We start from the raw sequence: 13,014 nt of genomic DNA on the forward strand, positions 1-13,014 counted from the left end.
GTTTAAACAGTCACATTCTGCATTGAGCCCTCGTTTTAAGCTCTTCAAACATCCCTGAGATAAGTGGGGGAGTTATTTCAATCCTCCTTTTTACAGATGAGAGAACCAAGACTGGCAAGGCTTAGCCCTAAGCAGGAAACCCAACTAACTCAACTAATTGGTGCAGAGCTGGGACGAAAGATCAGTATAGTCCTCATTACACAATCCAACGAAACACGAAGATAGCTCAAAACTGTCCTAGCATGTTTCCAGCCTAAGTGGAACAAAGTTCATACAACTTTATACTGTGAGCTGTGTTGTAAAGTGGTTTGTTGATAATGGCCATTCCAAAAGTCAACAGAAAGCTACCAGTATGCTGAATCATTAAAAACATGGATGTACAGGACTCAAGTCTTATAGCTTTTTGAACAAAATACCCTTCACAGATGCTATTTTTAGACTCAAGTTTTCCCAACATAAAGTTTTTAAAAGAACAATCTGTCTAAAAAGCATGTAAAGAAATTCACTGACAAAGGTTTAGATGTTTTAGGACTTTAATGTCCTTCACATGGACAACATAAAACACTGACAATGGATGAACAATAGGGGAAAAGACTCTTCAGCAAAGATCTTCCCGAACTCACAGCATCACTGGTCAAACACCATAAAGAGAACAGTCACGTGAACAAACAGTAAGGGAATTTAACACAGATTTTTGGTTTAACAGCATAACTGAAAAACAAAACCAACCAACCAATCAACCAACCGTTCTTCTACCCACTGAAAGGAAAGTAAAGGTGAATCAGGGAGCTTCCAAATCTTGTGAAGCAGCTTAAAAAGGGAAAGGGGAGGGGGGAGGGGAGGCACACAATTGTTGAGAATGTAACACTCTAATGCACAAGGTCAAGGACTCTAACATTCTCAAAGTCTCAACATATACCAACAAGAACCATATTATTAGAAATATAAAGGCACAGAGATATAAATGCATAGAGATATAAACTATTTGGTATTAAAAACAGACCTTGCTAGATAAACATATGTCACTTTTATCCCTTTATGAGAACAACCGTATAAAGAAAAAATCCAGAAGACCCCACTGCTGTCATCTTGCAAAGGATCAAAACTCAGCACCTAGAGGGTCCCACCCACCCTCCATGCTGTGTGTCTGTGTGTCTCTAAAAATAATAACCTGCAATTTGCAAATAATTAAACCCATAGGCAGCTTTGAATACGAGATCTAGGCAGAAAAAGTAGCAGCAAAGACAACAGTAGCTAGAATTTGGTAGAAAAGCAAGAGAAGATTTTTTTAAAAGCTTCCAGTTCAAGTCAGAATTAAGGTTAAGTTTCAACAGCTTGGGATAGCTGTGGCTGTTTTGCTGTTCTCTGAAAAAAGAAGAAAATCTATCATAAGCATGTTCATTCGAGAAAAATACTGTGTTTCTTTAGTTTTTTTAGCCATGCCCAAGTGACTTTCAATTTTGTACATTGTTCAAGGGCAGAGTGTATATTGGTTAGGATGTGCTCATAGCTGGTGCATCTCCAAAAAATGCTTCATGAAGGCTGCCAGCTTCTGGACATCTTCGATGGTGACAGCATTATACAGAGAGGCCCGAATGACTCCCACGGACCCAGAAGAACCACCGATGCAGCTGTTAAGAACAGGAGCATCTGGTTAAGCATCAAGATGACCCTCCTTCCCGTCACCAGCTCCTTCAAGAGTCACGGCACCTGAGGCCATCGTGTCCACCCTCTCACCTGAAAGCCCCCGCAGGTGGCCAGGAGCTTCAGACATCTCAGTCACTAGAAAATTCCTTTCCAACGCAGTGAAGGACCGTCACGCTCACAGGTAACCTAGGTTAGCTCAACTCTTCGATGAGCCTGCCGTACAGGGGGCAGGGAGCGGGCAGCTATTCTCATGCGTGAGAACATACATTTTTCATGGAGCTTACAGAATTAACTACTCTCTCTGATGTTCAGGGGAGCAACAGTGATCTGTTCTTACACCGAACAGGCTTGTGCCAGCTGCACCAGAGCTGGGATGGCACCCTTTGTGCTCTCAGAGCAGATTTTCAAAGGAAATTTTGACCAAAGCTCCTAGAAGGTGTGGCCCCACCATGCTCTCGGCTGTGGAATCGTGCTAAGGGGTCTGTAAGCAGCAGCAGGAGAACCCCTGTAACAAATGGTCTTTCCCAACTAGTTACAATAACTGCTACTCCAGGATGGGCAGGCTCCTAGATGTGTTTCCTTCAGCGTCTGAAAACTAAACTAATTCTCTGACAAGCTTCTGGATGGGACAAGTACTCACCACCTATGCCCTTTCAGGGAGATGATACTGAGTTCAAGAGCTTTGTCGAGAAATCTTTTTTCTAAAGCATCGTCTCCTTTGGTGTTGCCAATGCGGAATGGAGTATTCATCTTGCTTCTACTGGGGGCTCCGCTGGACATCTGAAAAACATGTCTTTTGTTCCAGCTATTTTTATGCAATGTGCAACTGCCATTAACAAAACAACAGAAAAGTTTTAAAAACCATTTTCCAGATGCAAACAAGAGATTAAAAAAAAGATCTGTGCCAGGACATTTATAATTTACTTAGGGAGACCACTCTTGCATATGGAACAGTGAGTTAACATTCTCTTATACGACTCATACTTAATTTCCAAGAGTCTCAGTTTCCTCATCTGAACATTGGGAATAATAATAATATCTCCATTTCATACTAGTTATGACAGTTCAGTGGTACAACATATATGAAACTTCCAACCCATGGCAGCCACACAGCAATGTGAATGACCTTTTCTCTACAAGGCTGCAGAGAAAAAAAATAAGTTGGTCCAAATAGTGGCTGTAAGATTTAAAAATAATGAGCAGCAGCTTTCAAAGCACTTAAAACACTGTACTGTCCCAAGCTGTGTGACCTTGAACAAGTTACTAAGTCTCTCTGTTGTGCCTCTCTGATATGAGGACTAAATGGCCACAAATTCTCTGCACCCCTCCCAGCAAGAGGTGGGGTGTAGGGCTCCACACCTTTTGAATCTGGGCTGGCCTTGTGCACTTGCTTTGACCAACAGACTGCAACAGGAGTGATGTTTTGCAACTTCCAAGCTGAGGCCTCAAGGGGCATGAGGCTTCTATACCTGCCCTCTTAAAACATCACTGCCATGTAAGCAAGCCCAAGCTAGCCTGCTGGAAATAACAGGCCCAGCCCACAGCCAGCACCAGCTGCCAGACAGGTGAGGGGGGCCATTTTAGACTCTAGGTGAATCACCAGATGACTTTGGTTGAATAAGTGATCTCAGATGAGACCAGTAGAAGAAACCACCCCACTGAGCCCAGCCCGACCTGCTGACTGAAAAGAATCCTGAGCAAAAGAAATGGCTGTGGTTTTTTTTTTTTTTTTTTTTTTTTTTTTGCTGTACGCGGGCCTCTCACTGCTGTGGCCTCTCCCGTTGCGGAGCACAGGCTCCGGACACACAGGCTCCGCGGCCATGGCTCGCGGGCCCAGCCGCTCCGCGGCATGTGGGATCTTCCGGGATAGGGGCACGAACCCGTGTCCCCTGCATCGGCAGGCGGACTCTCAACCACTGCGCCACCAGGGAAGCCCATGGCTGTGGTTTTAAGTCACTGTCTTGACGTGTTCTATGATGCAAAAGTAGATAACCGACAGAATTTAGAACAGTGTCTGGAACACATTCAATTCTATGTAAATATCTACTGAAGTCAATAAATTTGTCTTTTTATTCTCAGCACCTTGCACAGGGCTCATACAGACTCTCAAAAATGAATGGGTCAAGTTTCATCTAGGATACGTTAGTATTGGACTTCAGTTTCTGATTTGGAAAGTAAGCAAGCCAAAATTATCTTCCACTGACAACCAAAGGAGACAAACAGAAGAGCTGACATGCTATTCTGGGTTACAAGGAAAATATGTAATAACTCTCTTCATTTTCTCAAGCACATCTTGTTTTATTCTTTCACTTCTACAGGGTGGGATTCATTAAAAGTAAACAACAAAGAAAAGCAGTGTGAGGAAGCCCCCATTAAAAGCTATGCTCGCCCCTCAGGGCACACACATAATTCCTGTTAAAGTTGATAGGAGTCAAGTGCACGTTGACAGACAGAAGAGACGCAAGCAGGGAAACCAAGTATCTGGTAATAGGCTTTGAGCCTGAATTCTGGGCCCCCCTTTGCACAGGTCGTAGGTATCCTGGTTGACATTTACATTAAAAATGTAGTGTCTACCCTCTTTGATATTCTGCTGCCTCAGGGTCCCCAGGTGAGAGTCCAATTATAGAGCTGGAGCAGCAAAAAGGACATGTGATTTAAGGGGAAAAAATATTAAAAGGGGGAAGAATTAAGAACCTGGATTTACAAAGAATCTGTATTTACAGTCGTCCCCCACACATTTACCCATACTACTGTGAACGTAGGTGGTACCATGACAGCAACAATGTCGTAACAACTAGAAACTGAAGATTAAATTTGCACGGTGCCCGAGAGTGTCCCTGGTGTGGGGCTGAGGGAAGGAAGAAAAAGATGAAGGGGAATTGGCTGCTCCCAACCTAGCAAGACGGCTGTGGAGGGAATTCAAATTCCACAGGACAAGCGCTGTGGAAGCACAGAGCTGAGCAAGTAACTCTGCCCGAGAGAAGGTTGAAGGTTTCAGAGGAAGGGAGGTGGGAGCGGTCAGGACAGGGGGAGACGAAGGAAGGGCATCTGGCAGAGAGCTGTCTCTGCCAAGGCATGGGGGACCCCAGCAAGTTCTCTGCAGCACCTGGGGTGCTGGGTGCCTGGCTGGGGGCAGGACTGAAGACCGTGGAGGGTCTGTGTATGCTGTGATGCAAATATCTAATTTCTGTTTAAATGAATTATCAATGCTTCAATCACTTAATTAGACAAAAAGTCAAGTCAGACTTTAAAATTGTCTAACTTAAAATGCAATTCTCAAGTAAACATGGACCAGTTGCTGGACTTTTCCACCAATCTGTGTTTCCCCCTGCCAGTGGCTTTATATGTTGATAGTTCATATGTTAACATTACATTTTATTAATGTTAACATATATGTTTAAAATGTTTCATCTATCCTTCTGCACTAACTTTTTCAGGTGAACACTGAACTGACTTCTAGATATTTACTAATTTTTGTGACTACTGTGAATGGGATCTTTCCTTGTTTTTTATTGTTATTTCTGGAGAATGGGAAAGTAACTGACTTTTATATACTTAGACATAACCGATCACAATTCTGAACATGATCATTTCTAGTTTTTCCACTGATTCCTGCATTTTGAAAAAACAGTCATTATCATCTGTGATTTTTGTTGTCTCCTTAGTAAAGGCTCTGGAACCAGCCCCCCGACTCTCCCCATGTTCTTATCCTGACTGATCCCACTTCCCCACTGCACCTGACCCTAACCTGTCTGCGCTGCTGTAAAACACTGTCTGTTCACAGGGCTGTGATGATAATAAAATGTATTAGTGTCAGTAAAGCGCCAAGGGCTCTGCATATTTTATTTTATTTTGGGGTTGTCACTAGACACATCACATGCTTCCCTCTCTTTCCTAAGGCCTGGACCTCCATGAAAGTGAGAAAAGGTGACCTCAGATATGGATTTGATCACTTCAACAGCTTTATCATATGAAAATTAATATCATTAATATCTAATACATATTAAACACTATGTGTCAGGAACATCCTAGGTGCATTCCATAAGAACCACAAATAATATTAACAGCTAACCATTAAGGAAATAATTAACCATTAAGGCTATTTTAATTTTAGCACACCAGAAAACATAAGAGGTATAAGTTCTACTAGCATTAAAAAAAAAGAGGGCTTCCCCGGTGGCGCAGTGGTTGGGAGTCCGCCTGCCGATGCAGGGGACACGGGTTCGTGCCCTGGTCCGGGAGGATCCCACGTGCGGCGGAGCGGCTGGGCCCGTGGGCCATGGCCGCTGGGCCTGCACGTCCGGAGCCTGTGCTCCGCAGCGGGAGAGGCCGCGACAGTGAGAGGCCCACATACCGCAAAAAAAAAAAAAAAAAAAGAAAAAGTTACCAATTCCAATAGTAGCTTTTTCTTTTCGACCACTTCCCAAAATTATAGTTCTCTTTTTCTGTCTAGCAGCTTTGGATGGTTCCTTCACAGATGGAGAAGTTATCCACTGGTACTGAGAGAGAAAAAATAAATATGCCATTTAAGTAACAGGTAATTTATGAGGGTTTGATCTTCATTGGAAATTAAGATACTTTAAGTTAATAAAAGGTTTTCAATCTGCATTTCTGGGAACCTAAATTAAAGCATCACACAACATTTTCAGAAACAGAAAAGCCATTTCATTTGACTAAAAACTTAGTTTTAAGATGGCAGAAGGTACCTTGATAATTTTCTTTTAAGAAAGAAAGAAAAACAAGCCGTTAAAGAGAAACTCTTCCAAGAAAACTAAAACATGTTAAATACCTCTAACTTGGCACTCCTTCTGTCTGGAGAACTTTTCTGTTAACTGCTTTCATCACAGAATGATCTAAAGTAAAATAAATTGAAATTAGAGTAATTATTTCCCAGTGAGTGGCTATTTCCATTTAAAACCAAAAGCCAACTAATTATTGCTTTTCCCATAAAATTAAATATGAAATCTACATTATGTAATTATACACTTATTTCCCCCTTTGTGTATTCTAATTTCTTCCTCAGAAACCTAAGGTGCCACCTTGCAGACTGCCTCCAGTGGCTACTATTTTGGCAGCAGCAAAGGTCAACTTTAAACATTTTGCATCTAAAGTGGCTTTGGATACCTTTGGATAGAAAGTACAGTCTGAGCACTGTCCAGACACTTAGATACCTAAAGGGCATCTAAGATATCAAACCAAAGTCCTGATATTCCCTCAAAAGCTGCTCCTCCCATCAGCCCCCTTTTGCTAAGTGATACCATCCAGTTGCACACATAATCATCAACAACTTGTCTCCTTGTTACTATTTCCTTCATACCCCACATCTAATCTATCTGCAAGTCTTGTTAGCTACACCCTCAAAACACAACCTGAATTAAACTGCTTTTCACTTGCTCCAAACTTCCAACCTAAGCTAGTCCATAAACATCTCTTTATTTGGACCACTGTGATAGTCTCCTAACTGGTCTCCCTGTTTCTCTTCTTGATCCCCCCAAGTCTATTCTCTATATCAGGTCAACTTATTCAGATACTATTTGGATCATGCCTTTTCCACTTCAAAACCCCTCTACTCGTTTAGAATAATCCACATCTTTACTCTGGCCTTCAAGATTTTACAAGAGTAGACCCCTGGCTAGCTCCTTGACCTCATGTCATACCACACTCTTGTTCACTCAGTACTCTGGCCATGTTGGCCTCCTTGCTTTTCCTTAAATACTCCACCCACCTACATGTCTGCATACTCATGGCCTCCTTGTCCTGGAATGTGCTTACCCCAGATCTTCCATGGCTTGCTCCTCTCTTCATTCAGGTCTCCATTCAAATGCCACTTCTCCAGTGAAGCTGTCCCCTAACAAACCTATCCAATGGAGTCCTACCTGCCCCCTGTCACTCTCCTTACATTAAGGTATTTTTGCACTTCCTACTCTCTAAAATTATATTACTTATCTGTTTACTCATTTCTATCTGAACTCCTTCACTAGAATGTAAGCTCCACGAGGGCAAGACTTTTGTCTGTCTGGTTCACCGCTTTATCCCTAGTGCCTAAACCTGTATCTGGCACACAGAAGGTATTAAAAAATTACTTGTGAAACTGACAAATGAATAAAGTATTCCTTGCAAAAATTCAGAGTTTGCACAAGAAGGAAACAATGCTCTCAGTGGAAGCAGGCTTAGTATCTAGGTTCACCTCTATTCAGAGTAGAGATAAGAACAATTTACAAGTATAATTCACTTTAATTAGTACATTATCTGCTAAAAACATAAGGGAAGTGCAACACTAGAAAAGTACAGTTGAAGCTTGAACAACATGGGTTTGAACCTCGCGGGTCCACTGACGCACGGATATTTTTCAGTAAATATGTACTATCATCCTACACGATCCAAGGTTGGTTGAATCCACAGATGTGGAACCACTGACTATAAACTTATACCCAGATTTTCAACTGTGTGGGGGGCGGCATCCTTAACCCCCAAGTTGTTCAAGGGTCAACTGTATGTGATGAGGAAGGTTAAACACATTAAGTTTTAAAAATTGTCAATACGTGAACAAATTCTTTTTGTTTTGCTATGTGTTTATCAATTAAAAAAAAAAGTGACCCATACCAACAAGTGGATTTTTTCTTATATCCAGAACGAGCAGAGTTCTGTTGGTTTCAAGGGTCTTTAGTAAAGCCTTTGCTCCTTCATTGGTGAGGCACACTGCTGCAGATCAAGTGCTGTTGATGAAAGACAAAAGGTCACTTGCTAACTCTATACAGATTTAACATATAGACAACTCTCATTTTCTCACGTGTGGAAGAGTCCTGCAGAAGACAAGTCATGGCAGGTTTGTAATTTTGGGTATGGAAAAAAACAAATGTATACACACACACATAATGCATAATCCAATTTAAAAACCTCTTCCTGGATGTGCAATGATAACCCTGCCTTTAGTACCAATAAATCATCCAACATATTTTACAATTACAGAACTGAAGAATTACTGTATATAACCTATGAGCAAAAAACATCACAAAATGAATCTCAGTTCATAATTAGCAAGGGTGGCAGTGGCAGTGTAAACCTCACAAGCAAAAACTGGTGGAGCTCAGAAATGCACTGCATTCTTTTGATCATGATCTTGAGCTCCAAATCACACTTGCAACTAGTTAAAAGGGGAAAACAAAAATAGAAGAAATGTAATAACTGTTAGTTTTAGAACAAAAAAGACAAGTCTAAGAGGATACAAATAATAATAAATTCAAAGAGTGTGTGAATAGAACATACTAAAAAACCTATCATGAAAGTATTATGGTCAAGAACTCTCTCCGTAAAAGGTCAGACAGTTTCAATTTCAGTGCTTGTGATTGGTCTGTTCATATTTTCTATTTCTTCCTGATTCAGTCTTGACAGGTTGTGCATTTCAAAGAATTTGTCCATTTCTTCCAGGTTGTCCATTTTATTGGCATAGAGTTGCTTGTAGTAATCTCTCATGATCTTTTGTATTTCTGCACATATGGTCACCTTATCTTTGATAAAGGAGGCAGGAATGTACAGTGGAGAAAGGACAGCCTCTTCAATAAGTGGTGCTGGGAAAACTGGACAGGGACATGTAAAAGTATGAGATAAGATCACTCCCTAACACCATACACAAAAATAAGCTCAAAATGGACTAAAGACCTAAATGTAAGGCCAGAAACTATCAAACACTTAGAGGAAAACATAGGCAGAACACTCTATGACATAAATCACAGCAAGATCCTTTTTGACCCACCTCCTAGAGAAATGGAAATAAAAACAAAAATAAACAAATGGGACCTAATGAAACTTCAAAGCTTTTGCACAGCAAAGGAAACCATAAACAATACCCAAAGACAACCCTCAGAATGGGAGAAAATATTTGCAAATGAAGCAACTGACAAAGGATTAATCTCCAAAATTTATAAGCAGCTCATGCAGCTCAATGGCAAAAAAACAAACAACCCAATCCAAAAATGGGCAGAAGACCTAAATAGACATTTCTCCAAAGAAGATATACAGACTGCCAACAAACACATGAAAGAATGCTCAACATCATTAATCATTAGAGAAATGCAAATCAAAACTACAATGAGATATCATCTCACACCAGTCAGAATGGCCATCATCAAGAAATCTAGAAACAATAAATGCTGGAGAGGGTGTGGAGAAAAGGGAACACTCTTGCATTGCTGGTGGGAATGTGAATTGGTACAGCCACTATGGAGAACAGCATGGAGGTTCCTTAAAAAACTAAAAATAGAACTACCATATGACCCAGCAATCCCACTACTGGGCATATACCCTGAGAAAACCATAATTCAAAAAAAAGTCATGTACCAAAATGTTCATTGCAGCTCTATTTACAATAGCCCAGAGATGGAAACAATCTAAGTGTCCATCATCGGATGAATGGATAAAGAAGATGTGGAACATATATACAATGGAATATTACTCAGCCATAAAAAGAAATGAAATTGAGCTATTTGTAATGAGGCGGATAGACCTAGAGTCTGTCATACAGAGTGAAGTAAGTCAGAAACAGAAAGACAAATACCGTATGCTAACACATATATGTGGAATTTAAGAAAAAAAATGTCATGAAGAACCTAGGGGTAAAACAGGAAAAAAGACACAGACCTACTTGAGAATGGACTTGAGGATATGGGGAGGGGGAAGGGTAAGCTGTGACAAAGTGAGAGAGGGGCATGGACATATATACAGTACCAAACGTAAGGTAGATAGCTAGTGGGAAGCAGCCACATAGCACAGGGAGATCAGCTTGGTGCTTTGTGACTGCCGTGAGGGGTGGGATAGGGAGGGTGGGAGGGAGGGAGACGCAAGAGGGAAGGGATATGGGAACAGATGTATATGTATAACTGATTCACTTTGTTATATAGCAGAAACTAATACACCATTGTGAAGCAATTATACTCCAATAAAGTTGTAAAAAAAAAAAGGTCAGACAAAAATCAGAATAAATGATCATGAATTCTAGTAGTTTTGGGGCTGAACAACGTATTCATTTAAACAAAAGGGATCATCACAAAAGCACAGATATTAAAAAATATTACATGAAAGGAAACTACCATGAGTCTTTTTTTTTAAGTGTTGTGTGGACCATCACATTAAAATAACTGGAGTCTTTCAACACCCCATGACACACGGAAATAGAAAGTCAGACATATGGATCTGACAGGATATGATAAAACCCTTACAAACTCTCACTACAGAAGAATGGACACAGGGTATAATTAACCAATTAACCAAATTAATACAAACAGCCAGTAAACCTCACCAGTAAATCAAATGAATACAAAATAAAACAACATGTGGTTATTCTCCTATCAGATTAAGCCAAGACTCTGTAATAAAAGCCGGGCTTCCCGGGCTTCCCTGGTGGCGCAGTGGTTGAGAGTCCGCCTGCCGATGCAGGGGATACGCGTTCGTGCCCCGGTCCGGGAAGATCCCACATGCCATGGAGCGGCTGGGCCCGTGAGCCATGGCCGCTGAGCCTGCGCGTCCGGAGCCTGTGCTCCACAACGGGAGAGGCCCCAACACGGAGAGGCCCGCGTACTGAAATAAATAAATAAAACTTTAAAAAAAAAAAAAAAAAAAGCCGGGCTTCCCTGGTGGCGCAGTGGTTACGAGTCCGCCTGCTGATGCGGGGGACACGGGTTCGTGCCCCGGTCCAGGAGGATCTCGCATGCTGTGGAGTGGCTGGGCCCGTGAGCCATGGCCGCTGAGCCTGCGCGTCCGGAGCCCGTGCTCCGCAACGGGAGAGACCACAACAGTGAGAGGCCCGCGTAATGCAAAAAAAAAAAAAAGTTTATACCCTTTTGATCCAACAACTCTCTTTCTAAGAATTTAACCAAAAGAAATAGAGATATAGGTAAGGATATATATCAGAGTACTATTTGTAACTGAAAACCTGGACATAGCTTATATACAAGAATGGATAAGCTATGTGTACTGTGGCATATTCATATAGTGGAACACTGAACAGTCACAAAAAATGATGCAGTAGATGCAAATTTACTGACTTGCTAAGATGCTCACACTAAATTAACTGAAAAAAGTTACAAAATTTGGAGTAATCCCACTTGCATCAAAAAGGGAGAGGTACTCATTTTTGAAGTTTTACACTTTTTAAAAGTGCTACAAGCCAGTGTTTGTGAGAGGCAGGCTTCACATCCACTGTTGGGGTGGACTACAAATTGGCATAGCATTTCTGGGTGGTAATTTGGCAATGTGTATGAAAAGTCTTAAAAATATGTCTCACTTAGTCATTCCACTTCTAGTACCTTATTCTACAGAAGTAATCCCGATGGACACAGAGATGTATATACAATGTATTCACATTGTTTCTGACAGGGAAAAATAAACTGTCTAAATCTAATTTCAAAGAATTGATTAAACTATGGGACATCAATATGATGGAATACTACATGATACATCATTAAGTGAAAAAAGAAGGAATATGAAATAGCAAGTATACTACAATTCTATTTTTGTAATCCCTAAGTGTACAAATATATTTATAGAAAAAAAAAGACTGAAAGTATATACACCAAAATGAACAGTGATTATGTCTGGGTATTAAGATTAAGGTAATTGTTCTCCTGTTACTCTGTATTTTCTGTAAAGAATATATGCAACTATTAGAGAAAGCTTAAAGGCAACATAAAAGCTATCAGAAAAAAAAATTCCTATCACAACAGTATCATGCCAAAAGCTAAGCATATATCATATTAAAAATTCAATATTTTCAATTTTAGAATTTACCTCTAAGCCATAATTCCTCACTAAGAGATTCTGCAAAAGCACTTGCACCCAGGTCACCAATAAGCGTGTTGCAGTTCAGAGTGATGCGCCTCAAACCAGCCATACAGTCAAGATCAGGTCTCCTGGAAAGAAGACTCTCAGCCCAGGTTTCTTTGTGCCTTCTGATAGTCTGATACTTCAAAGATTTAATGGGATGAAATTAAGATGCTTGAATATGGAAACAGGGTGTGCCTACTGAGTATGGCTTTTTATGTCAGAGATTTACACACACACATATCAAGCATATATGCCAGGAACATCAACCTGAGAAATTAAACAGTCAGTTCTGGTTTTTTGAGTCCAGTGACCCAGATTCTAGTCGGTCAGTGATTAGATTCTAGTCACTGGATGTCCTGTTTTTGAACATTTATGTAAAGTTGGACAACTCAATTACAGTCTAGGAATTATTTTCCTTATCTTCTAAGTCAGGGAATTGGTTCTAAATTCTATCTTTGCTGAGGTTCTATATTTCATCGTTCTGTCCTCTAATGGCCTCCAAACACCTGACTGCACAAACCGTAAGAAAACTTTTTAATATGCATCTTA

General features: G+C 40.8%; 2 long non-coding RNA genes across 3 annotated transcripts; both read right to left on the reverse strand.

Annotated features, from left to right (window-relative positions):
• Nucleotides 1-549: 549 nt before the first annotated feature.
• LOC308621165 lies at nt 550-6,142 on the reverse strand. 2 transcript variants are annotated; one of them, XR_014016422.1, is made up of 4 exons: nt 6,035-6,142; nt 2,288-2,427; nt 1,738-1,860; nt 550-1,631 (listed from the first exon to the last, which is right to left on the reverse strand). It is a non-coding gene; the product is annotated as an uncharacterized lncRNA (long non-coding RNA). The 2 variants fall into 2 exon arrangements; XR_014016421.1 differs by lacking the exon at nt 1,738-1,860.
• Nucleotides 6,143-6,436: 294 nt separating this feature from the next.
• LOC308621166 lies at nt 6,437-12,575 on the reverse strand. The gene is made up of 3 exons (XR_014016423.1): nt 12,430-12,575; nt 8,251-8,363; nt 6,437-6,500 (listed from the first exon to the last, which is right to left on the reverse strand). It is a non-coding gene; the product is annotated as an uncharacterized lncRNA (long non-coding RNA).
• Between the last annotated feature and the right edge of the window lie 439 nt (nt 12,576-13,014).

This window comes from Mesoplodon bidens (assembly GCF_964165515.1).
Source record: "Mesoplodon bidens genome assembly, chromosome: 7".
In the NCBI taxonomy this organism is placed as follows: domain Eukaryota; kingdom Metazoa; phylum Chordata; class Mammalia; order Artiodactyla; family Ziphiidae; genus Mesoplodon; species Mesoplodon bidens.